Genomic DNA, 25,550 nt, shown 5'->3' on the forward strand with positions numbered 1-25,550 from the left:
CGAAATTAGTGGGATACAACCGCTTCAAGGCCTCCCTCTTCCCCTTCAGTGTCATCCATGAAGGTCACCAACTGAAGGTTACCCCTCTCAGTCCCCCTTCCCTTTCTATCAACCTCTCTCTACTCTTTCTTTCCCCTTCCTCTCTCCCTTCTTCATGCAACACTACCATGTTTCTGGGGAATCCAACCTATTTATGCTGGTCAAAAATTCATGAATGTCAGTTGAAATGACAGTATAAAAACATGGTGGAAGTAAGTCAGTTAAAATGGGAATTTTAAAAAATGTCTAAGACATGAAATATGACAGGGCGTTTTATATCTTCTGCTATGATAGAGATAGTCCACTTGTGCTACTTAAAAATACTATACAACATTATTATTTTTTAATAATATCATGATTAAGTTAAACTCATTCTCATAGAGAAAATTAAGAAAATGTAAGTGACGTCTGTAGTGATGAAAGAAGTTTATTATTGTACCGATGGGTATCAGTGGCACACAGATCCTAAAAAACTACAAATAGCATGCAAATGCTGTACACAATTGCTAAGTTAAAATAGTTGAAAAAATTGACTAGGTGCTAACTATGTAGATCATCTCGTGAGGAATAGTATTTCCTGGCGCAGTAATGGTGGCAACTTCCTCAGCAAAAAGTTTGAGCAACGTTCTGCAGTTTTCAACTTGTTCATTGCCCACACAACTCATCTACTGAGTGGTATGAACAAGCCCCTTGCAAGTATCAACTTGTTAATCACTACCACCATCTCTCCACACGTCAGATTGCAGCATACGCATCTTTAGGCATGTACAGGGTGATTATAATTAAAGTTCCAGGTTCAAAACGTTGTAAAAAAAAGGATCACTTCTCTGAATTATGTCAAATGTGAACCGAATATTATTGACGAAGGAGGAAACGTTATAGGAGCAGAAAATATGAAACCAAAATTTTACCATTAGATGGTGTGAGCCGTACATTAAACCAACCCTACTGTGCGATGAACATGACAGCAAAAGTTTGACATTCAGCAGTTGTTGCACTGATAATTAGGTAAGCCCATCCATCATGACAAGGTCGTAGCACATCAGATGGTAAATATTCGTTTTTAATTGTTCTGAGGTCATAAACCGCATATAAGGCAAGAATGAAAACGGGTTTAATTGTCCTGAAGCCAAAAACCACGTAAAAAGCAACGGTGGAATCGCTTTTTAACTGTTGTGAGACTGGAGCAAGACATGTTCAGTATCCGGTCCACCATTTTCTGCCACAAGTTGACACAACAACGTGTTCCACAGTAGATCGGAGTGTCTCAGGGGTCACCTTTAGAATACGTTGCGCAGTGCATGCCTTCACTTCAGCTGCGTTTGTAATCGGAGCAACAAACACAGCAGCTTTTAGACAACCCCACAGCCAGAAGTTTGCACGGGTTAATGTCCTGTGATCTGTATGGTCAGTCTGTAGGGAAACGACGGCTGATAATTCTAACATTTCCAAAATACCTCTGCAGCAGCAGCTTCACGGGCTGTGCAATGTGCAGACGAGTGTCATCTTGCATAAAAATGATCCTACCCACACATCCGCGCTGTTGAGTGGTTCGAATGATGTTGGTGCACACAATACACATACTGCTTACTAGTGATGGTACTGCAGAACTCATTTCCACGAAATGCATCACAATCTGTACTCGTACTCACATTATGTAATTCCTGTACAGGTGTGGACATTTTAGCTGAGAGTCACTGCCTGGTATTGCCTGATAAATACGATACTGAAGTGCCTTTGTTGTTGAGAAGAATGATGCAGTGTTCCCTCTACGACGGAGAGGACTCTTCTTATGACTTGACTGAGTAACGATTATGAGGCTATGTGGAAGGCATAGAGAATCCAGTATTACAGTCTGAGTTTAATAGAGCTTTGATAAACTTGCGACCAAATAAGGCAGAAATGATAGATAACACTCCTTCGGAATTTCGAAAATTATTAAGATAAGTGACAAACAAACGAACCTACGAGCCTGGAAACATACGATCAATTTTCGGAAAAATATCAACACAATCCCGAATATAGCAATGGCAGATAGGAGCGCAGTCAGCTCAACAGCTTATACTTACAAGAATAATATACAGAAGAAGAAACAACTAACACCGTCCGAAATGACCTTGAAGGTCCAATGGTTCCGACCGGCCGCCATGTCATTCTCAGACCTTAGGCGTCACTGGATGTGGATACGGAGAGCCATGTGGTCAGCACACTGCTCTCCCAGCCGTTGTCTGTTTTAGTGACTGGTGCCGTTACTTCTCAGACAAGTAGCTCCTCAACTGGCCTCACAAGGGCTGCGCGCACCCTGCTTGCCAACAGCACTCAGGAGACTTGGACGGTGACCTACCTGTGAGCTAGCCAAGCCTGACAGAGCTTAACTTCGATGATCTAACGGTAACCGGCGTTACCATGGCGGCGAGGCCGTTACTAGCACGTACAAGAATACCAAAGAATATTGAGAATCTGTTACATGGCAATCTGTCTGAATTTCAGAAAGACAATGACACCAGAGAGGCAGTTCTGATGTTGCGATTGATAATAAAATTCAAGACGTAAGAAAAATCAAGAAACGTTCAAAGGACTTGTCGACAATGTCAACTGGTGCAAGATGTTCGAATTCTGAGAGTACAAGCTAGCTATGCAATACAATACTGACAGTCCTGACACTGCCCAGGTATTCATTTTGCGAATTTTCTAATAGAGACGAAAACAAAAAATTAAGTGTGTTTGCAGTAAAGTATCGAAAAGACGTCATTTCCATGTATTCGTGGAAACATAATTGAAATTATGAAACAGATGAACAAGGAAATATACGTTATGCACAAACGTGGAGCTTGATTCCAATAGGTACCAAATCCAACTGGGCGAATTATTGAGTAAGGCATAAAAATTCTTTGTAATCACGCTAGTTCTCGTAGGAAAGCGTAATCGCTACACATTTTGTGTGGGACTCACTGATAAGTATTTTAGAAAAATTTAAGGTATCCTTCATTATTATTGTACAGTTATTTGGAATTTAATTTTGGATTTGGTACTTTTGGCTATAAAATTATTTTAAAAAGTGCAAATTATTCTTCATGAACAAATAACATTCCATATTAATATATTTTGTGACATTCATTGCAAATGACTTTAGAGGACATGTTAAGCAATAAAAAATTTAAAACATTACTTATCTTTGTTTTACCTATAGCATAACTTACCATATATTAATTTTCTTCTGGACTTTCTATAATGGGATTTAGCTCAGTTCATGCGTAATTATTTTGTTTGCTTTGTCAAGAGATATATTTGATTCAAAACACCAGTCATAGTGATGGATGTCTATGTTGTTATTGTTTCTATCCTCATTAATTACTGATACGCCGTTATAATCTACTACACTTTTCTATAAAGGCAGTTGGTTCAAATCATAGCCCATTTCAGAAAGTAAGAACAGCAGGTCATTTTCCTTTGCCTTGTTGTACGTGACTTCTGTTTGGTAAATCTTTTACATGAGGCAAAACACAACCATTCTTTACCCCACATCTGATCATTTTCTGTTTGCACACAGGTGTCATTGCGTATACAGCATGCAGACCAACCAGTACTGATGTATGATGAATAGTGAGACGTCTAGTTTAACTAATTTTGAAGGTATTTGGCTTTGCAACTGATATTTGACTGAGTTCTTGCCAACTGACCCAGAAAAAATTCAGAACTCAGGGATTGAAGTGTTCCTACTGTCTCAAATAAGGTGCGATATTCCTCTGGGGTCTTTACAGTTTCCAGTTTTCAGAACTGCTTTTCTTATCTGCAAGCATATATGAATGGCCACATACAGGGAAGAACCCTTCAGTTTGAAATCCATATTGTGATGCAATCACAGAGAACAGAAATAAAATACATATATCAAAAAAAGTTTTGTATCACCTCGGTTCCGAGAGTTCCGGAACCTGTACAGAAAATTGGAATAGAGATCAACATAAACGTCATTTCCGCCATTTTTATTGCTCACGAAAACCACACGTGGCATGTTATACCACCCACACAGCGAGACCTTCAGAGGTGGTGGTCCACACTGCTGTACACACCTTTACCTCTAATACCCAGTAGCACGTCCTCTTGAATTGAAGCCTGCCTGTATTCCTCGTGGCGTACTATCCACAAGTTCATCAAGGCACTGTTGGTCCAGATTGTCCCACTCCCCAACGGCGATTCGGCGTAGACCCCTGAGAGTGGTTGGTGGATCACGTCGTACATAAACAGATCTTTTCAATCTGTCCCAGGCATATTCGATAGGGTTCATGTCCGGAGCACATGCTGGCCACTCTAATCGAGCGATGTCTTTATCCTGAAGGAAGTCATTCACAAGATGTGCACGATGGGGGCGCGAATTGTCGTCCATGAAAACGAATGGCTCGCCAATAAGCTGACGATATGGTTGCAAAATCGGTCGGAGGATGGGATTCACGTATCGTAGAGCCTTAGGCGCCTTCCATGACCACCAGCGGCGTACGTCAGACCCGCATAATGCCACCCCAAAAAAGCAGGGAACCTCCACCTTGTGACAGTGTATAGGTCCCCCTCAGGGAATTTCCAGCTATTTCTAGAAAACTTGGGTGCTTTGTTGTGCTATCTGTCAGACAAGGGGAAGCAAATTATCATTTTTGGGGATTTCAATGTTGATTCCATGAAAGAGTGTAATAGGAAGAATGACCTTGTAGTATTACTCAGTTCTTTCAATTTGAGCTCCATCATTGATTTTCCTGCTCGGATAACAAAGAACAGCAGGACATTGATAGATAACTTTTTTATAGACCAAGATAAGTTTAAGGACATAAAAGCTTATCCTGTTGAGAATGGTCTTTCAGATCATGGTGCACAGCTAGTTACAGTACATGACATAGCTCCATGCAGTACATCAAATCAGAACTTCAAAGCAGTGCGTTCAATTGACAATATAAATATTGCAAACTTTAGGGAAAGCCTACAGCAGCTAGACTGGGATGAAGTATATAAGGAACCCGATGCAAACTTGATATATAACTTATTTCACGATACATTTTTAAGGGTATTTGAAAATTGTTTTCCCAAGAAAATAGTTAAACATAATTCCAAGAAAACATATAAGAAACCTTGGCTAACTAAAGGAATAAGAATATCTTGCAAACGTAAAAGAGAACTGTATCTAACAGCAAGAGGGAGTACTGACCCCGAAATTGTTCAATATTATAAAAACTACTGTGCGATACTAAGAAAAGTTATTAAAAAGTCCAGAAGCATGTGTATCATGTCTGAGATCAGTAACTCTGATAATAAAATTAAAGCAATTTGGAATATTATTGAAAGGGAAACAGGGCAACCGAGAGCACAGGAAGGCTTTAGTGCCATAAAACTGAATGACAAGTGTACTAACAAACAATCAGAAATTAAAAATATTTTCAATAATCATTTTTTAAATGTTGTGGAGAAAATAGGATCTAGATCTTCACTAGAAGAGGCAAGACTATTAATAGAAGAGGCTATACCTGTGCAGTTTGAAACAACTGTATTTCCACCAACCTCTCCCTCTGAAATCAGTAAAATAATAAACTCACTGAAAAGTAAAAGCTCTTACGGAATTGATGGCATTTCCAGCAAGGTACTTAAAGCTTGTTCCCCACAGATAAGTAGGATTATCAGCCACGTATGTAATAGCTCTTTGGAGCAGAGTGTTTTCCCCGATAGACTGAAATATGCCATTGTAAAACCATTGCATAAAAAGGGGGATACGTCGGATGTCAACAACTAACACCCAATCTCTCTTCTGACAGCTCTATCAAAAATTTTTGAGAAAGTAATGTAGTCAAGAGTAGCCTCCCATATTTGTAAAAATAAAGTACTAACAAAGTGTCAGTTTGGTTTTCAGAAAGGCTTCTCAACAGAAAATGCTATATACGCTTTCACTGATCAAATATTAAATGCTCTGAATAACCGGACATCACCCATTGTTATTTTTTGTGATCTCTCAAAGGCCTTTGATTGTTTAAATCATGGAATTATTTTAGATAAGCTAAATCATTATGGTTTGAGGGGGGCAGTGCACAAATGGTTTAATTCATACTTAACTGGAAGAATGCAGAAAGTTGAAATAAGTGGTTCATGTAATGTTAAAACAACAGCTGATTCCTCAAACTGGGGGGCTATCAGGTACGGGGTCCCACAGGGTTCGGTCTTAGGTCCTTTACTGTTCTAGATATACATTAATGATTTACTATTCCACATTGATGAAGATGCAAAGTTAGTTCTTTTTGCTGATGATACAAGTATAGTAATAACATCCAAAAACCAAGAACTTAGTGATGTAATTATAAATGATGTTTTTCACAAAATTATTAAGTGGTTCTCAGCAAATGGACTCTCTTTAAATTTTGATAAAACACAGTATATACAGTTCTGTACAGTAAATGGCACAACTCCAGTAATAAATATAGACTTTGAACAGAAGTCTGTAGCTAAGGTAGAATTTTCAAAATTTTTAGGTGTGTTCATTGATGAGAGGTTAAACTGGAAGCAACACATTGATGGTCTGCTGAAACGTCTGAGTTCAGCTACGTATGCTATTAGGGTTATTGCAAATTTTAGTGATAAGAATCTCAGTAAATTAGCTTACTATGCCTACTTTCATTCACTGCTTTCGTATGGCATCATATTCTGGGGTAATTCATCGTTGAGTAGAAAAGTATTCATTGCTCAAAAACGTGTAATCAGAATAATTGCTGGTGCCCACCCATGGTCATCCTGCAGACATCTATTTAAGGATCTAGGGATCCTCACAGTAACCTCATAGAATACATACTCACTTATGAAATTTGTTGTTAATAATCCAACCCAGTACAAAAGTAATAGCAGTGTGCATAGCTATAACACCAGGAGAAAGGATGATCTTCACTACGCAGGGTTAAATCTGACTTTGGCACAGAAAGGGGTAAATTATGCTGCCACAAAAGTCTTTGGTCACCTACCAAACAGCATCAAAAGCCTGACAGATAGCCAAGCAACATATAAAAATAAATTAAAAGAATTTCTAGATGACAACTCCTTCCACTCATTGGCTGAATTTTTAGATATAAATTAAGGGAGGGGAAAAAAACCAACTTAAACATTAGTGTCACGCAATATCTTGTGTAATGTAATATCTTGTACAGACATCTTTTATTAACCTGACACGTTCCACATCATTACGAAGTGCCGTATTCATGATCTATGGAACAAGTATTAATCTAATCTAATCTAATGTAATCTGCACTCGCTGGACAGTGTGTCTAAGGCGTTCAACCTGACCGGGTTGCCTCCAATCACGTCTCCGACGATTGTCTGGTTGAAGGTATATGCGACACTCATCGGTGAAGAGAGCGTGATGCCAGTCCTGAGCGGTCCATTCGGCATGTTGTTGGGCCCATCTGTACTGCGCTGCGTAGTGTCATGGTTGCAAAGATGGACCTCGCTATGGACGTCGGGAGTGAAGTTGCGCATCATGCAGCCTATTGCGCACTGTTTGAGTCGTAACACGACGTCCTGTGACTGCACGAGAAGCATTATTCAACAAGGTGGCGTTGCTGTAACGGTTCTTCCGAGCCATAATCCGTAGCTTGCGGTCATCCACTACAGTAGTAGCCCTTGGGAGGCCTGAGCGAGGCATGTCATCGATAGTTCCTGTCCCTCTGTATCTCCTCCATGTCCGAACAACATCTTTTTGGTTCACTCCAAGATGTCTGGACACTTCCCTTGTTGAGAGCCCTTCCTGGCACAAAATAACAATTTGGACGCAATGGAACAGCGGTATTGACCGTCTAGGCATGGTTGAACTACAGACAACACGAGCCGTTTACCTCTTTCCTCGTGGAATGATTGGAACTGATCGGCTGTCGAATTCCCTCCGTCTAATAGACGCTGCTCATGCATGGTTGTTTACGTCTTTGGACGGTTTAGTGACATCTCTGAACAGTCAAAGGGACTGTGTCTGTGATACAATATTTAAAGTCAACGTCTGTCTTCAGGAGTTCTGGGAACGGGGGTGATGCAAAGCTTTATTTGATATATGTACAATAATTTTCGTATTGATATGCATAAACGTCACAAAACAATCAAATACACTAAAAATATTTGCATCACAGTATGGTTTTAACTTGAAAAACTGTCACAGACATGAATTAATTTCTTTTGACGGCTACCACCTTCACCCTCGAACCCACTATAAAAATGTGTCGCATTTGGTGAAATAATTTTTCTCTCCTCATGAATAACTATTCCCAACACATTAAACCATAACTGGCGTAAACAAATAAGCTCTATTATTTTGGTAAAGGCTGATTCTGCATCAAATCAAAGTTCACTGTTACACTGCAATCTATAAATTTATTAAGCTTTTGAATTAAAGCGTTTGCTCTTAGTTTATGGACAAGTCTTCCTACAGTAAGCTGTTTTTTGATATCCTCATCAGTAGCAGTTTTAAAACGAGCTTTGAAGTGTTAGGCAGAGATTGAAGGAGTCCTATTTTATGTTGACAAACCCCAGACTGAATTTGGTGACAATAATCTGAAGAAAATAATAGAAGGTAATTGGAAATTGCATTTTAGTGCCCAGTGATCTTAACAGAAATTTTACAAATAACTGTCAACTCATCGTATGACACAATAGAAGGAAGAGGAACTGTTACATGCAGTAATGGCAGCAATGACATATAATGAGTACTTACCTTTATGCTTCTTCTGTGATGGAGAGGCAGGTGAGGTTCTTCACTGCTGACAGCGCTTCATAGTTCTTCTTCTTCCAGAGACTAACTGCGACTGTGAGTGGTGAGCTATTGCACCCACCTAACATCCCCTACATCATGATCAAGGGACTGGAAATTAATTGCTCAACCAATTTATTGACTTCAGCAGTGTTTATGAATCGATTCTCAGTCAGGCATTTGCCTTATAACGACCCCTTACATGCATCGGTATTCCACAGTGGTTTACCGGGTAAACGCTGTTTTCTTTGCGGTTTGGTCTAGCCATGACCAATGGCGCGTGCAAGTCCAGCAGTGGCACACTACAGGACGAGAGAGAGAGAGAGAGGTAGAGAGAGAGAGAGAGAGAGAGAGAGAGAGAGAGAGAGAGAGTAGGTGCTTCAACAGGAATTTCTCGGATATCAAGTATCAAAGGGTTGCCTCCATCTGATGCTTTTTTTGGGTAATAGCGTGATATCTGATGTCAGTTGTGGGGCCCGAGCAGACACTCTTGAATACGGCGCGTGGTGTGGCTGCTGACAGACGCGTCCCTTTGCAGGACCCCGAGTGGCCTGCGCGTTGAATGGCGTGAGCTGGCACTGGGTGTGGGCCAGCAGGCAGAGGACAGTGTACGGTATGTACTTCGCAATTAATTTATTGCTCACGTTATAATAAATTCATAAGTACACTGAAGCGCCAAAGAAACTGGTACAGGCATCCGTATTCGAATACGGGGATATGGAAACAGGCAGAATACGGTCCTAGGTCGGCAACGCCTATATAAGACAACAAGTATCTGGCGCAGTTTCTAGATCGGTTACAGCTGCTACAATGGCAGGTTATCAAGACTGAAGTGAGTTTGAACGTGGTGTTATAGTATGCGCACGAGCGATGAGACACAACATCTCCGAGGTAGCGATGGAGTGGGGATTTTCCCGACCATTTCTCGAGTGTACCGTGAATATAAGGAATCCGCTAAAATACCAGTCTCCGACTTCGCTGCAGCCGGAAAAAGATCCTGCGAGAACGGGACCAACGACGACTGAAGATAATCGTTCAACGTGACGGACGTGCAACGCTTCTGCAGATTTCAATGCTGGGCCGTCAGCTGGTGTCAGCGTGCGAACCATTCAACGAAACCTCATCGATATGGGCTTTTGGAGCCGAAGCTTTACGCTTCACCTAGGCACGTCAACACTGACATTGGACTGTTGACGACTGGAAAAAACGTTGCCTGATCGGACGAATCTCGTTTCAAATTGCATCAATCGGATGGACGTGTGCGGGTATGGAGACAATCTCATGAATCCATGCATGTCACCAGAGAACTGTTCAAGCTGGTGGAGGCTCTGTAATAGTGTGGGGTGTGTAAAGTTGGAGTGATATGGGACCCCTGATACGTCTCGATACGCCTCTGACAGGTGACACGTACGTAAGCATCTGTTCACCTGCATTCATTCATGTCCATTGTGCATTCCGACGGACTTGAGCAATTCCAGCAGGACAATGCGACACCCCACACATCTAGGATTGGCTCTGAGCACTATGCGACTTAACTTCTGAGGTCATCAGTCGCCTAGAACTTAGAGATAATTAAACCTAACTAACCTAAGGACATCACACACATCCATGCCCGAGGCAGGATTCGAACCTGCGACCATAGCGGTCGCTCGGCTCCAGGCTGTAGCGCCTAGAACCGCACGGCCACGCCGGCCGGCCTAGGATTACTACAGAGTGGCTCCAGGAACACTCTTTTGAGTTTAATCACTTCCGCTGGCCACTAAGCTCCTCAGACATGAACATTATTAAGCATATCTGGGATGCCTTGCAACGTGCTGTCCAGAAGAGATCTCCACCACCTCGTACTCTTACGGATTCGTGGACAGCGCTGCAGGATTCGTGGTGTCAGTTCCCTCCAGCACTACTTCAGACATTAGACGAGTCCATGCCACGTCGTGTGGCGGCAGTTCTGCGTGCTCGCGGGAGCCATACACAATATTAGGCTATTCAGTGTAGATTGCCAGCTGCTCTCCCCTCGCGAAATAAATTAGACATCCTACGTATTGTTAATTCTGGAGGCAAGTATTTTCTTAGTGGTATCTTTTTTCTCCCCCATTGCTATTCTCTGCATTTAAACCCCGTTAAAGGAACTATAATTTCAGCCTGTAGTTTCTTCATATCATCACCAAACCTTGCACCACCTCTCGTTTCAGAAACAGATTCCCCACCTCATTTTCTCAGCAGCTGCATTGTCAGCCTCCCTTTTCCCAGCATTACAAATACTTATGAATGTAGACCTATAAACAGAGACCTTCCCCTGAAATGCAGTTCGCATGCTGTAGCTTATAGTTTCCTTTTTGCCTGAACATCCTTTCTTATCTTGATTAAGCCTTTTTATTTTAGGCTAGGTCACATCAGTACACCCTATTAAAAAGTTTCTCTGACTCACAGCATCTAAATTGTTCCCATAGCTATTATTTTCACGTATCTTGTTATCTTCTGATATGCATAATGCTTTTTAAAAAGGTACGTCTATACGTGATTTGAGGTTTCTCACTTAGAGCAGCAATATATTTTATGTCCTTCAAAAGATCCTGCTTCTGCGTATTTCCAAATCTTTTGCGCTTCCTTGGGTTTTCTGTAAATTCAGACACGTCGGTATACACATCGAACTATGAACAAACACAACAGAAAACACAAGAATATTACATGAAATAACACAATGCCAAATGGAAGGCAGCCATTACTGAAATTAATCACGTGATCGTACAGACGCTCTAAACTGGCTCACTGCATTTATGACGTTGCAGCATTCAGGCAGATCAGTGCAAGACTATTTGATACTTCTTTCTACGAAAGTTCAAAGGGATTTGGTATGTTCTGGTGTAAAAGTTTTATTTGACGACCTCTGCAAGCTGTTAGGTAGGTGCTGCCACTTTTGTCATTTTTATGGTTTGCTATCTTTAGGAAATAAACTCCACAAATGCGTAAGTCGGGTACAGTATCCAGTTTGAGAAACATGCTCCCGAACAGTTTCTGTACGCTGGGCACAGCTGCTTCGCGTGTCCACAATGCGAATTTGTAAACGTATGTATGGCAATGCTTGTTGATAGCTCTATAGAGGGGCTATCGCTTTCGCCTATAGCTGTTTGCGCTTGGCAATTGAAAGCTGTCAAAAGCGTTGTCAGACATCTGGGATTTACTTAAGTTGACTCGACTGTAGTAATGTCTTGTAGTAAAGAATAAATGTATTAATACTTCATGCATGACGCGACATTTTTCACCTATCTCAGTATTGATGACGTCATATCTCTTGAACTCTATGTCGTTCAATGACATATTTGTGTAGGTACATTCAGCTTCGTATGTGGATACAGTCAGCGAAATATGTTGCGAATAGAATTAGTAGCAAAAAAATAAAAAATTTAAAGGTCGTGCATGACGGAGCAGTTTTTACGGGTCTCAGTGTTTATGACGTCATATCTCGTGAACTATGTGTGGCATCATAGTAAACTTTTGCATTTAGCAGCATATGTGAATATCTTCGAAATTTATTGCGAGTATAGTTACGAGTACCGAAGTACGATAGGCTTAAACGTCACTGATGATGCGGCAGTTTTCGGCGCATCTTATTGTTTATGACGTTATATCTACTGAACTATGATAGGCAGGCGTTTCTTATCCTCACAGCGAATGTTGTCTGACAGTAAGGGACATATGTACCAAGTCTGAGATCGGTCCATTGGTTTAAGAGGAGATGTGGAACACACACACACACACACACACACACACACACACACACACACACACATGTTTATTATAAATATGGATGTACAAGGACCAAGGGGGAACAATGTGAATCGAAGACGAAGAACGAGGTGCTAAGATTAAAAAGGGTTTAAGATAGAGATACAATCTTTAGCCCCTACTGTTCAATCTGCTATCTTGGAAGGATAGTGACACGTGACGGCCGAAGCAAGGAGGACACAAAAAGCAGCTTAGTGCAGTCAAAGAAGGCGTTCCTGTCCGAGAGAAGTCGGCTTGTATCAAACATTGGGCTTAATCTGAGGAAGAAATTTTTGAGAGTGTATGTTTAGAACGCAGTGTTATATGTTAGTGAATCATGGACTGCGAGAAAATAAGAAAATCGAAGCGTTTGAAATGTGATGCCACAGAAGGACGTTGAGAATTAGGTAGACTGATAAGAAAAGGGATGAGGACGTTCTCCACAGAATAGGCGAAGATATACGTATGGAAAAGATTGACGAGAAGAAGGTACATGACGATAGGACAGGCCTTAAGACACCAGGAAATAACATCCACCGTACTAGAAAGAGCTGCAGAGGGTAAAAAACTGTAGAGGATGCAAAGATTGCACTACACCCAACAAACAATTTAAAAAGTAAGATGGAAGTGCTGCTCTAAGATGAAGTTGGCACAAGAGAGGCATTAGTGATGGGCCATGTCGAACCAATCAGAAGACTAATGACTCACAAAAAAAAGTCTTATGCCATAGAATGAGTTCCAAGTCCTCCCACAACACCTGTATTTACGATTCCACATAGTTTTAGACAATGTATTTCGTGTAGGCAGTAGACAATATCTTGGAATGTTAAACTTTTTGACGGATATAAACAGATCGGTTTTGTAAGCAGCCAGTTCGGTAGTGCAACTAGAAAATGTTTTCCTCCACTCATCACTAACGAACAAACCGAGCCAATGTCATTATGGTTTTTAATATAGTCACGTTCCAATAGACACCGGTTCCATCACAACGTTGCACCTTTTCTCCTCATCAAGATGCTCTTGAACGCTTTTTATATTTTTCGTTTTTTGAAAGATGACTACTGCTCCTTCTTCGAACGACCCAATAGCTTGAAGTCCTGCCATTGGGGGAATGACGAATGTCACCTGATGATGTGTAAAATATTGGTAGAGCCCACTGTGGCGTCACCAACGTTCTTATTCTTCTATTTTTCTGCTTCAGGGGATATTTAACTGCTGACAATGATGCTTGAATCCATGTTTCTTAGTCTTTTTGGGTTTTATTTAGTAAACAACGAGCATTCTCATAACTTGACAAAAGTTTAATGCGGCACAGAACTTAAGATTGGCACGAATTGTGAAAGGAGTGCGTGTGTATAAAGAAGACTAGACTACTCTCATAGATTATAACAAATAAGCCCTGATACTCTGGAGGTACGCAGAATGTAAATTTTTAATGCCCAAGAGAACAAACTTCATAATATGACCTGACTCGAAAGTGATAGTATCCACACACTTTCATAAATTTAGCGCAACGAAAAGAAATAAGTCCTGCATGTACGATATGTGTCAATAGTCTATAAAGTGATAGAGCACTTGCCCGCGAAAGGCAAAGGTCCCGAGTTCGAGCCTCGGTCGGGCACAGAGTTTTAATCTGCCAGGAAGTTTCATATCAGCGCACACTCCGCTGCAGAGTGAAAATCTCATTCTATAAATGATTAGCTTTGTGAATGCTATAGATTACTTCAAATATGTGTTAGCCTTCCACTTATAGTGTTCAGCTGCGCACTGGAGCTGGAGCTGTTTTCTCTTTTGTGTCAAACTCAAAATGAATGAAATACTGATCAATTGTAATCCTAATTCACTTCGTACCTAACACTGATTTAAATGAGTGAAGCGACACAACGCTTTGTCTCACAGCAGCCAGCAGAAGTGTAGCACACGATGACCTACATTTCATCAGCAAAGATACAAGAGGAAAGGGGGGGGGGGGGGGAAAGGTTGTCAAACCCCTCCCAGACCCATCAAGGATTGTTTTTGAAAGTGTATTTAAAGTTTCTCAGGTTAAAATATGGTGAATATTACTTTTAATGAATATGAAGTTAAATTTTGACTGTTGAACACTTACAATGACTGTTAAGAGTCTAAAGTTTGCCAACAGTGAGGATTGGCCTAATGTCTATAAGTTGTCGATGCTAAACTGAGCTTCGATACCTACTGCTGGTCGGTATACGTCAGTACAATGTGTGCAGACTTATTATGTTTCCGACTGCTACCAACTTCTGTGGTCTGATAGCTGTAGCACTATAGTTGCGCGTCGAATTCATGTTGTGTGTCAACTGAAAAATAGCTCAACGAATAGATCTGAACATGAACAACTTTATGATATGTGTAAGTAGGCTGTTTAGGTTTTTTATTGGTAACGCCACCTCTGTATGAAAATCACTGGCTGTGCTGTGTCCAGTCTGTGGCTGCTTTGCATTGTTGTAATACTCGCCATTGTAGTGTTGGGCAGCGGCAGCTGGATGTGAACAGCGCGTAGCGTTGCGCAGTTGGAGGTGAGCCGCCAGCAGTGGTGGATGTGGGGAGAGAGATGGCGGAGTTTTGAAATTTGTCATGAACTGCTATATTTATATATGATGATATCAAGGTAAATACATTGTTCGTTCTCTATTAATATCTTTCATTTGCTAACTATCCCTATCAGTAGTTAGTGCCTTCCATAGTTTGAATCTTTTATTTAGCTGGCAGTAGTGGCGCTCGCTGTATTGCAGTAGCTTGAGTAGCGAAGATTTTTTGTGAGGTAAGTGATTTGTGGAAGGTATAGTTTAATGTTACTCAGGGCCATTCTTTTGTAGGGAATTTTGGAAGTCAGATTGCGTTGCGCTAACAAAATATTGTGTGTCAGTTTAAGCATAGTCGTGTATAAATTTTTCTAAGAGGACGTTTCATATGTCGACCCTTAGCCGAGGATACCTCACTGGAATCTTTTGATTTTTTTCTTGTATTTTGTGTAATTAGTGTAGCTATTGTTTATTGCTAGCGCGTAATTGTAGAGAAAATCTCCTTTGTAGTTGCAGTCTTTCATTGTTGTACAGTAAAACAGTTGTGGCATGCATGTAGATTTGCACTAAGTATTTCGCAGCTGCGCTGGCAATTAAGTAGACATTATTTCCATTGCTATGTTATTTTATTTTGCTCTTCAAATTGCGCTTTTCTGCGTTATCGTGTGAAATATTGTGACAATTATGGCGTGTGAAAAGCGTAATACTAGGCTCCAAAGTAAACTGAGAAATGACAGTGAAGACGAAAGCAGTGTGTTAGCGCCGCAGAGTAATGAATTAACTAATGTTCAAAGTAGTAATTTGGTAATTGCGCATAGGGAAATGGAGCGGGCGGCAAACAATGGTGTAGACAGTGAAACAGGTAGTGAACAGGGAAGCGTTATCGATCGATTGGTCGGCAACAGCTCGCCTCAGGAATCGGGAATGACAGAACACAATATTGCAAATACTGCAGACTCAGGTTTTGGGTTCCCACCGTTTTCTCAAATGAGTCAAGACGCATTTTCCACTTGTCAAAATGTGAATGTTTCCGGTGCAACTTCACTGCCGAAAAGCACTGAGGAACATGTTTCAGACACCAGTGCATTGTTATTACAATTAATGCAACAAATGGGACAAAAGCTTGAAAAGTTAGACACACTGGAACAAAATCAGAGACAAACACAACAACAGCTTCAAAAGTTAGACTCATTGGAACAAACTCTTGAACAAACGCGTGAAGATTTAACTACTGAGCTACATAACATTGAATCGAAATGTCAAAAAGTCTGTAATGACGTAAAAACTCAAATTTGTGAGCATTTTCAACCTATTTTTTCGCGGCATGAAAATGCATTACAGAATCACGAAGCAGCCATAAAAGAACTGCAAATTATTGTTCATGAAAATCATGAGACCTTGCAAGCTAAATTTGACTCAGTTGCATCTACCGATTCGGTTACGCAACTTGCAAAAACTCAGGAAAACTTAAAGGACACAGTAGATACTCTGAAACTTGGTTCAGAAAAACACACTGAAGAAATAAGTACACTATCGGAGAAAGTAGCCGAACTTTCGGATCAGGTCACTAACTTATCTACAAAGGTAGATGATGATCTGAATGACACAAGACCCGTAGCCTCCACTGACACATAAGAGTATGAACAAATAAGAAAATTCAAACAAAATCAGAATCAAGTTAATACACAACACCAAAGAGAAATCCGGGAAGTACAAGATCAGCTGACACAGGTAATACAAGAATTACGTATTTCAGAGGACACTCGCGCTCCAACACGGGAAGAGGGACTTAGAAACACGGAAAAGCCGCAAAATAATAACACAGGGCATTTCGGAAGTTATGAAAGAAATTGGCAATGTGCACCGAATTTTGAGATGGAACGGCCGACACGACCTAACAATGACCGATATGCGACTCGCCGACATGATGATTTTGACTATAAGCTGCTCGTTACTACACGTAAATTCAAAACATTTAAGAATTCTGGCAACGACATTCATCCACAAGCATGGCTCCATCAATTCTCTCATTGTTTTCCTCCCAACTGGTCGTTGGAACACAGATTAGAATTTATGTGTGGTTACTTAGAGAATGAACCAGCTGTGAGAATGCGATCGGTCATTCACGATTGCCACAGTGAAGGAGAATTTTATCATGCCTTCCTCTCAGCATATTGGTCTCAAGCCACACAAGACCGAGTAAAACATAGCATCATGATGATGAAACACTTTGAACAATCCGAATTTTTCAGTCTTGTCAAATATTTTGAAGACATGTTGCATAAGAATCAGTATCTTTCAAACCCATACAGCCTCTCAGAACTCATCCGCATTTGCTTAATCAAACTGCCTGAACATTTATGACATATTATTTTAGCAGGACGTTGCAAAGACGACATTGAAGCTTTTCAGGGATTGTTACAAGAACTGGAAATCGACACTGACAATCGCGGAACGCGGAAACAGAAACACAACGATTACAGGTCATATCCGTCGCAATTCCACGATGAAAGAAATAATAACTGGACACGACGAGGCTATTCTCACAACACAAATCGTGACCAAAACAGACACCACCCGTATGACAACCACTGGCAGAGTAATAGTTACAGAGAAAGTTCGCATTTCCGTAGTAATGAATATGACAGAGACAATCATAGAAACAGACAATATGGCAACCAGAACTATTATTATCACGGGAGACAGAATTACTTCAGACACAACAGTTCAGCGCGCAGTTACGATTCAGGGAGAAATTCTCCACCATGTGACCGACAAGAAAGAAACTGTGGAATCTACCGACATGACGACAGACGATATAATCATAACGACAGACGTGAATTTCATCAGAACTGGCGGGATTCTAACAGAGCTGGGCCCTTTCGGCAAGGCGAATTTGTAGAAGTTCGGTCTCCTAATCCCAATAACGGAGCGCGCCAACAAAGAGACAGACAATGACTCGCACAGCAGGCAGCCGCGTGCGCCGGCTGGCTCAGAGAAAAATAACATAGACGCTAACCTTGAGAAAAATTCCAGTATTCTTTATCGACGTATACCGCATGATAATTGCGTTCAGGTTGAAACTCTGCGTACTAGGAAGAGTAAAGGTTTACACAACATTTCACATGTAAAACCATTTATTGAGAGATAATCTGCTTTTTAACTTAGTCTTTGGTATAAAACTTTTCACTTCACATTTCTAGTATGCTTTGTCAGACTTAGAATCTGTTAACATGCAACAATGTTTGAAGTTAAATATCCAGTCAAGAACCAAGAGAACTTATTGAAACAGAAATTACGAATGCATTGTTATTGTGAACAGACGACACAGTGTTATTGTGTGTGTACATTCTTGCTTGTTAGTTGCAAGATTATGGAACGACTATAAGGCTTACATACTTAGAACATTTACCAGTACTGCTAATGAGATTTTAATGCAACATTTTGGTTTACTTGAAAATATATTCTGGATTTAAAGTACTTTCAGTGAGATACCAGATGGCACAGTGGTTAGTTTATGTGACAGCTACACGATTTTATCACGACGCTACTAATGAGTGACAATTTACAATATTGCTTTTGTAGTGTTTCTGTTTTATTTCTGCACAGTTTTTCTGTTTTATTCTGCAAAGTAAAACATGTTTTAGTAGTAACTTTTGTGGTATAGCTACAATGAGATTGCCTTTTCCGTAGCACAACAATACATTACAGCACAGTACTTTCTTCATCATGGCAATAGGCGTAATAACTAAGATATCTATACATAAAGCATTTCACTTTTGTTTATCATGAGGTAAGTACATTGACTTCTGCAGAACTTAGCTTTCGGAGGACGATAAGTACGACACTTCCACAGAATTATCTTACAGCAAGACGCACATTTAGCGCTACAGGACACGCATTTGAGTGATTAATTTTGTACTTAAAACATTTATTTTTAAAGATATTTGAAGTACAATGATACAAAGGTTTTCAGTGATACATTTCATTTCATTGCTGTAATCTGTAACACATGAGGGTATAATTACATTAATCCTCAGGGGGTTACACACTTACTTTGTGTACCATGTGTTTGGCAACCACAAGGAACCCTAGCTAATATGGTATTTGCTTATACAACTTTACACATCGGTACCATATTTCTCTAACACACAAATTACCCAGCTATCTGATCATTTAACTGAGAGATAAACATTTTTTTTACTACATCAGTGACAGATGTTTAAGTAATTACACAGTTGGGTAACTTCACACTTACGAAATTGTATTTTGTCTGTACTTTGTGAACTGTTCATATTTTTTTGGAATCATTGTGATACTATGAGAGCTTTGAATGATATATTTGGTAAGGGAGCATGATTTTTAAGGTACATTTGAGGTAGATGACACTATTGAAATGAGCAGAGAATATTTTTAGGTTTTGAAATTATTGGAGGAAGCTACGACGATTTTGAGATTTGGCTGACGTTTTATGATGTTATTATTACGATGATGATGTGTATTATGCTGTTGAGGTATGTTTATGATCAATAAGATGATGATACCGTATATGAGGAGTTTGATTATGCTACGTATTTCTTATGATGAAATACTGAAGAAGTGTCGACGAATAAGGTAAGGAATAATGAGTAGTGATTAGGGACTCTGACTTGTGAAAAAGGATGATGGAAACCAAGAATCGTACTTTAAAGAGTTATGAAATGTGTGTAAATGCTTGAATGTATCACAATGCGGACGAAATTTTTTTGGACACTATTATATTTAAAGGATTTTGTTTCTTCACATTTGTAACGCAAATTCTCGACCTGTGAAATTTTGTATGAGACTGTCACTGTAGTGCAAACTGGTGTCGTAAATATTTCGGTAAGAAAGTTAAGTGATCACCTTGACATAATGAGTTTTGGGCGCCCAGCTGAGAGATAGTCGTCTGACAAAAGAAAGCCATTACGTGGAGAAAAAAAAGAGGCCATTATCCTCGCTATTGACATTTCCTTGTCGAAAGCATCGCAAATACGACATGCTCAAACTTGAAAACACATAATTACACTGTGGATCTCTTAATTTATGATATTTACTAAAATGCCTAATGAAATGATGATAAACATTTTACATCTATTGTCTTTCTGGTTGAGAGACGCCATTTGCCTAGTGAATGACGTTTCATATGTTGCTTTATACATACATTTGCCTATTTTGTTTAATATCTAGTTTCTAGCTGCACTGCACCATTGGTTACAATAAAATTTAATAGATGTACTAATATAGATATTTTATGCCTACAGAGCAAGTAAATAATAACTTTATAATTGACTTAAAAAAAACGAGGGAACACAAAAAGACATTTCCCCTCACAGGAATTGCATACATAATTTTTGACAATGACTGGTAACTTTTTAGTAATGTAAATTGAGGTGATGCATCACTCTAGTGTTAAGATGTGACATAGCTATTAGACATGGCCATCTTTACTGTAATATTATTTCTGCTTGAACTTTGTCATGTTTCGGTATAAGTTACTGCATTTGCTGCCGCTGTTTGCCAGGTATAGTTCTACTGAATTTTACATTGTATTAAGCTAGTTTTACTACTGATTTATTTTTCTTGTTGCTGCTCATTGCCTCATATTAGTTGTATTTGCTTTGCTAATTTCTATAATGCTGCTTGCTTTGCCAATTTGCATTTTTTGTCATTGCTGTATGTGTTATTTGTTTTGCGCTGCTGCATTGCCTCGTCCCTTAGTTTATGCATCTGAGCTCAGTAGATTTAAGTTAGCTTAAGATGGGGTAAGCTATATAAGAGAACGAGTTGTGATGAATTGGAAGAAATGCATTGAGAAGCTATAAGAAAATGGTTTGGCCAAAAAAGTATTTTGAAAGAGGATATGAACGAAGAAGTAGGGTTTAGAGACAACAAGTTTAGGTAGGATTTTCTTGGAAATAAATGATGAGGTAAGATAATGGCAAATAAATAATGAGGTAAGAAATATGTGAACATATAAATACAGAAAGCATGCTTGGATAGGACGTTTTGGTGGAAACAAATGTTGAAATAAAACGAAAGATCTATGGAATGAAGTTTTGGGTTGGACTGCAGTACCAAATGTTACACTGAAAACAAACCCTGCCCTTTCCTCTTGTGTTATCCCACTATGTGTTTGTGTACCCTTGGGTATTTGTGTTCTTCCTGACTTTATGTGTTTATCTGATGAGAGTTACATTGTAGAATTTTTCTGATAATATGTTATTTACTTTGTAAAGATGCTTAGACATTATTTATTCTGTTTTGTTTTAATGCTCATGTATGAAGTTGATGTTTCAAAAGTTATTATGATCTTTTATGTATTTACTTATGTCATAAATCCTGTAACACTGATGTATATGTTTATTTCTATTGTTTTGTAAACCCTGGATTACTACAAATGTTATCTGTATTATTATGTTTTTAGTGATGTATTTTGTACCTTTGTTATTGTATTCTTATGTTATAAAATTGTAATTGACACCAGTTCATCAAATTAAGTAACTTGTAAGCATTCATTTCACTGCACATATTTCTGTTGGTCATAGTATATGCACAATATGTGGAAAAATAGAGGACTGTTAGTGTTTGGACGTGTGTTAATAATTCAGCAAGGGACTGATTAACAGCATTGCTGGTTCTAAGGACAATTCCAGAAACTTTGTGAGTACACAAGTGGTGGTTTATGGGCTTGCTAGATTCTCTGCAAGACTCTTCGATGGTGATTCTGCACCTGCACAGTCGCAACAGATGGCTGCTGGCCGTCTTTACAAGGACTACAGTGGGTCTGTGGGTCTGTGGGTCTGCATCTTTGATGGCCCACCAATACCATTATTTCTACAAGGACTGCAGTGGGTCTGCACCTCTGGTGGCCCACCAATACCGTAATCTCTACCAGGACTACAGTGGGTCTGCTCTGTGATGACCTACCTACCAATACACTTCAAAATTTCGACTGACTGTGCTGTGGATTTGCTCTGTTGTGGCCCATTACCTGTATGCATGTCAAGAGTCAGCACTGTCTTTACGTTGGAAGGACAACACTACTTCTTCAAGACTGGATGGAAATCCACTACTTCCGTGTGCATTTTCTTCTACTGCTCAGACTTTGAGAAAAACACTACTATTTTACCGTAATGAACGATCAGGACTATCTTTATGGACTCTGAGAAAATTTTAGCTTTTGACAAACATTGTATCAATTAGTGTGTGCATTTGATAACTTTGTTATTGTAATTATGAAAAAATTTTTCAAATCTGTATTGGCCACTGCCCAAACCAATTTGTAAAATTTTTTTTTGGGGAGCATGGGGGCTATGTAAGTAGGCTGTTTAGGTTTTTTATTGGTAACGCCACCTCTGTATGAAAATCACTGGCTGTGCTGTGTCCAGTCTGTGGCTGCTTTGCATTGTTGTAATACTCGCCATTGTAGTGTTGGGCAGCGGCAGCTGGATGTGAACAGCGCGTAGCGTTGCGCAGTTGGAGGTGAGCCGCCAGCAGTGGTGGATGTGGGGAGAGAGATGGCGGAGTTTTGAAATTTGTCATGAACTGCTATATTTATATATGATGATATCAAGGTAAATACATTGTTCGTTCTCTATTAATATCTTTCATTTGCTAACTATCCCTATCAGTAGTTAGTGCCTTCCATAGTTTGAATCTTTTATTTAGCTGGCAGTAGTGGCGCTCGCTGTATTGCAGTAGCTTGAGTAGCGAAGATTTTTTGTGAGGTAAGTCATTTGTGAAAGGTATAGTTTAATGTTACTCGGGGCAATTCTTTTGTAGGGAATTTTGAAAGTCAGATTGCGTTGCGCTAACAAAATATTGTGTGTCAGTTTAAGCACAGTCGTGTATAAATTTTTCTAAGGGGACGTTTCATATGCTTCCACATAATCTTGTTACTTCCGTGTGTAATTTGTACCGTAGTTGCTGACTATCTGCGCGCACGTATGCCTCCAGTTGCATCATTTTACAGCAGACAGACAACAGTTCTCCCCTTACGTCTCTCCTCAACGCGGTGACAAAGTTCTCCTTCCTGTTTTCTCCGTCCGTCACGCTTCACAGAACTGCAGGCTTAACTTAGCACCGACGACTTATACCGACTTCTCCCTCGATATCTGTAGAGCGGAATTATTGTAACTTTAATCTCTAAAACATCAAATAAAAGAAACATAGCTTAATCAACATAGTGGTTACCAAAAACTTGAAGGCTTTTAATGCTTAGACTTCAGAGTATCTCAGAGTTTGTAGTGATGTAACATTATGTACCTAATACATAAGGTGAACCTGTTTCCAAATATATAACTACGCGATCACTGAGTGCGTGTGTTTGCTTTACGGTTAAGCGACGAGTAAAATCTGCAGTAGTTTAAAACGTTTCGCCGCACTGATAGCAGAAAGGGTGGTGCAATATTTAGCATGAATGAGGTTGTGTTGTTTGTCCAGTTCATCTAAAGTGTTCCTTCAGGTTAAGTTTTTTTTAATATGTATGTTGGAAGAGTGAAGTATTATCAAATAATTTCGCTAATTTAATCACACTAACTTTACATGACAATAAATGTAACATTTGTATCACCCATTCAGTATCAAGGTTACGGGATTACCGTTTAAATAAACCATAAACTTTTTTATAGTGGCGTTTTAAATGCATTAAAATAAGGGTAATGTCCCAAAGAATAGACTCATTGGGGAAAAAGTACTTTAAGAGCGGAAATGTGACTTCAGAAAGCAACATTGAGAGGAGCCATGGAATTTACTGAAGGTACCACAGAAGAAGTGGAAATTGTGAGGTTGATCGTACAAAAAATTCTGGGACTGTCTTTGAGAGATCAACTGAAATTCGCCAGCAGCTGGAGATCTCAACCTTAGTTTCCTGGATGAGTAAGATCAAAAAGAACAAACCAAACTACTTGATGTGTGATGCTTAAGAGTACTTTCGAGGGGAGGTCTTTATTACATTTTAAGATTGTTTTACAACAGAGCTTAGGTTAAAGTTTACAGAAAATAAGAAAGTGCTGACTGCATTTTGTTCACTGTTCCCGATTTCAACCAGTAAAGTACTCTTAGTAGCCGAAAACGAGAAGGGTTCAAAGCCTTAATTGAATTCTCCGTTGAATGCAAAGTTGAAGACATTCTTGCAGAATTACATGTACGGAGACGGTAATCTGTGAAAGAACATTCCGGCCTTCATCTATCTTGGAAGTACTGCAGTAATGCCACAAAGACTTCTATCCAAATATCAACGACCTCCTGAAGATGTTGGCCACACTTTCTGTACTTACAGCTATAGCAGAGAGGTCACCTCTACTTCCAACAGATGCAAGAAATAATACGAAAGAATAAAATTCAACGAGAGAGATTAGTTTTGAAGTTTATTGACTAACATTAAGTCATATAACAATTATTAAATTATCATTTATTAGTATAAGCGAACGGCCTTGTCGCAGCGGTAACACCGGTTCCCGTCAGATCACCGAAGTTAAGCGCTGTCGGGCTTGGCTAGCACTTGGATGGGTGACCATCCGGTCAGCCGAGCGCTGTTGGCAAGCGGGGTGCCCTCAGCCCTTATGGAACAAATTGAGAAGTAGTGGCTCCAGTCACGAAAACCGACAACGGCTGTGAGAGCGGTGTGCTGACCACATGCCCCTCCATATCGGTCACATCCGCATCCAGTGACGCCTATGGGCTGAGGATGACATGACGGTCGGTCAGTACCGTTAGGGTCTTTCCAGATCTGTACGGATGGAGTTTAGTTTAGTTTAGTAGTTAATTTATTAATATCCGGACAGTCACATTAATGTGGTTGGTTGATTCGAGGGAGGTGACCAAACAGTGAGGGCATCGGTCTCATTGGAATAAGGAAGGATGGGGAAGGAAGTCGGCCGTGCCCTTTCAAAGGAACCATCCTGGCATTTGCGTGAAGCGATTTAGGGAAATCACGGAAAACCTAAACCAGGATGGCCGGCCGCATGTTTGCACCTTCATCCTCCCGAGTCCAGTATGCTAACCACTGCGCCACCTCGCACGGTCACAGATTAATGTGACCACGGCCTATGTGCGACATCGACGTGCAATAACCACTCACGTACGGCAGGTGAGGGTATGTAAAGCGTGTCGAGGGGATGGTGAAAACAGTGCAGTCATTCTCGTATTATAGAAAAGGGGCGATATATCTAATGTCCCGAAAGTGTATGATCACTGGCTTTCAGGACAAGGGTGGAAGCATTACCGAAGCGGTAAATCTGTAAACTGTTCGCGTGCCGCCTTGGATAAGGTATACTGTGCGTTACAAAATGGCGCTATCCAAAACTGGCGCTGAGGCAACTGTATTGCACCACGGGACATAGATGAACAGGACTGAACGACCACTAAGGAGATGCGTACCGGCGGATAGATGAGCAATGCTGAGCAACTGACTGTGCAGATGAACCAAG

The 25,550-nt window shown here is 40.1% G+C and overlaps 1 pseudogene; it reads left to right on the forward strand.

Moving 5' to 3' along the window:
- The first annotated feature begins 24,544 nt into the window (after window positions 1–24,544).
- On the forward strand, window positions 24,545–24,662 carry LOC126413348 (5S ribosomal RNA; annotated as a pseudogene).
- The last annotated feature ends 888 nt before the right edge of the window (window positions 24,663–25,550 follow it).

Source organism: Schistocerca serialis, chromosome 7, assembly GCF_023864345.2.
Source record: "Schistocerca serialis cubense isolate TAMUIC-IGC-003099 chromosome 7, iqSchSeri2.2, whole genome shotgun sequence".
Taxonomy (NCBI): domain Eukaryota; kingdom Metazoa; phylum Arthropoda; class Insecta; order Orthoptera; family Acrididae; genus Schistocerca; species Schistocerca serialis.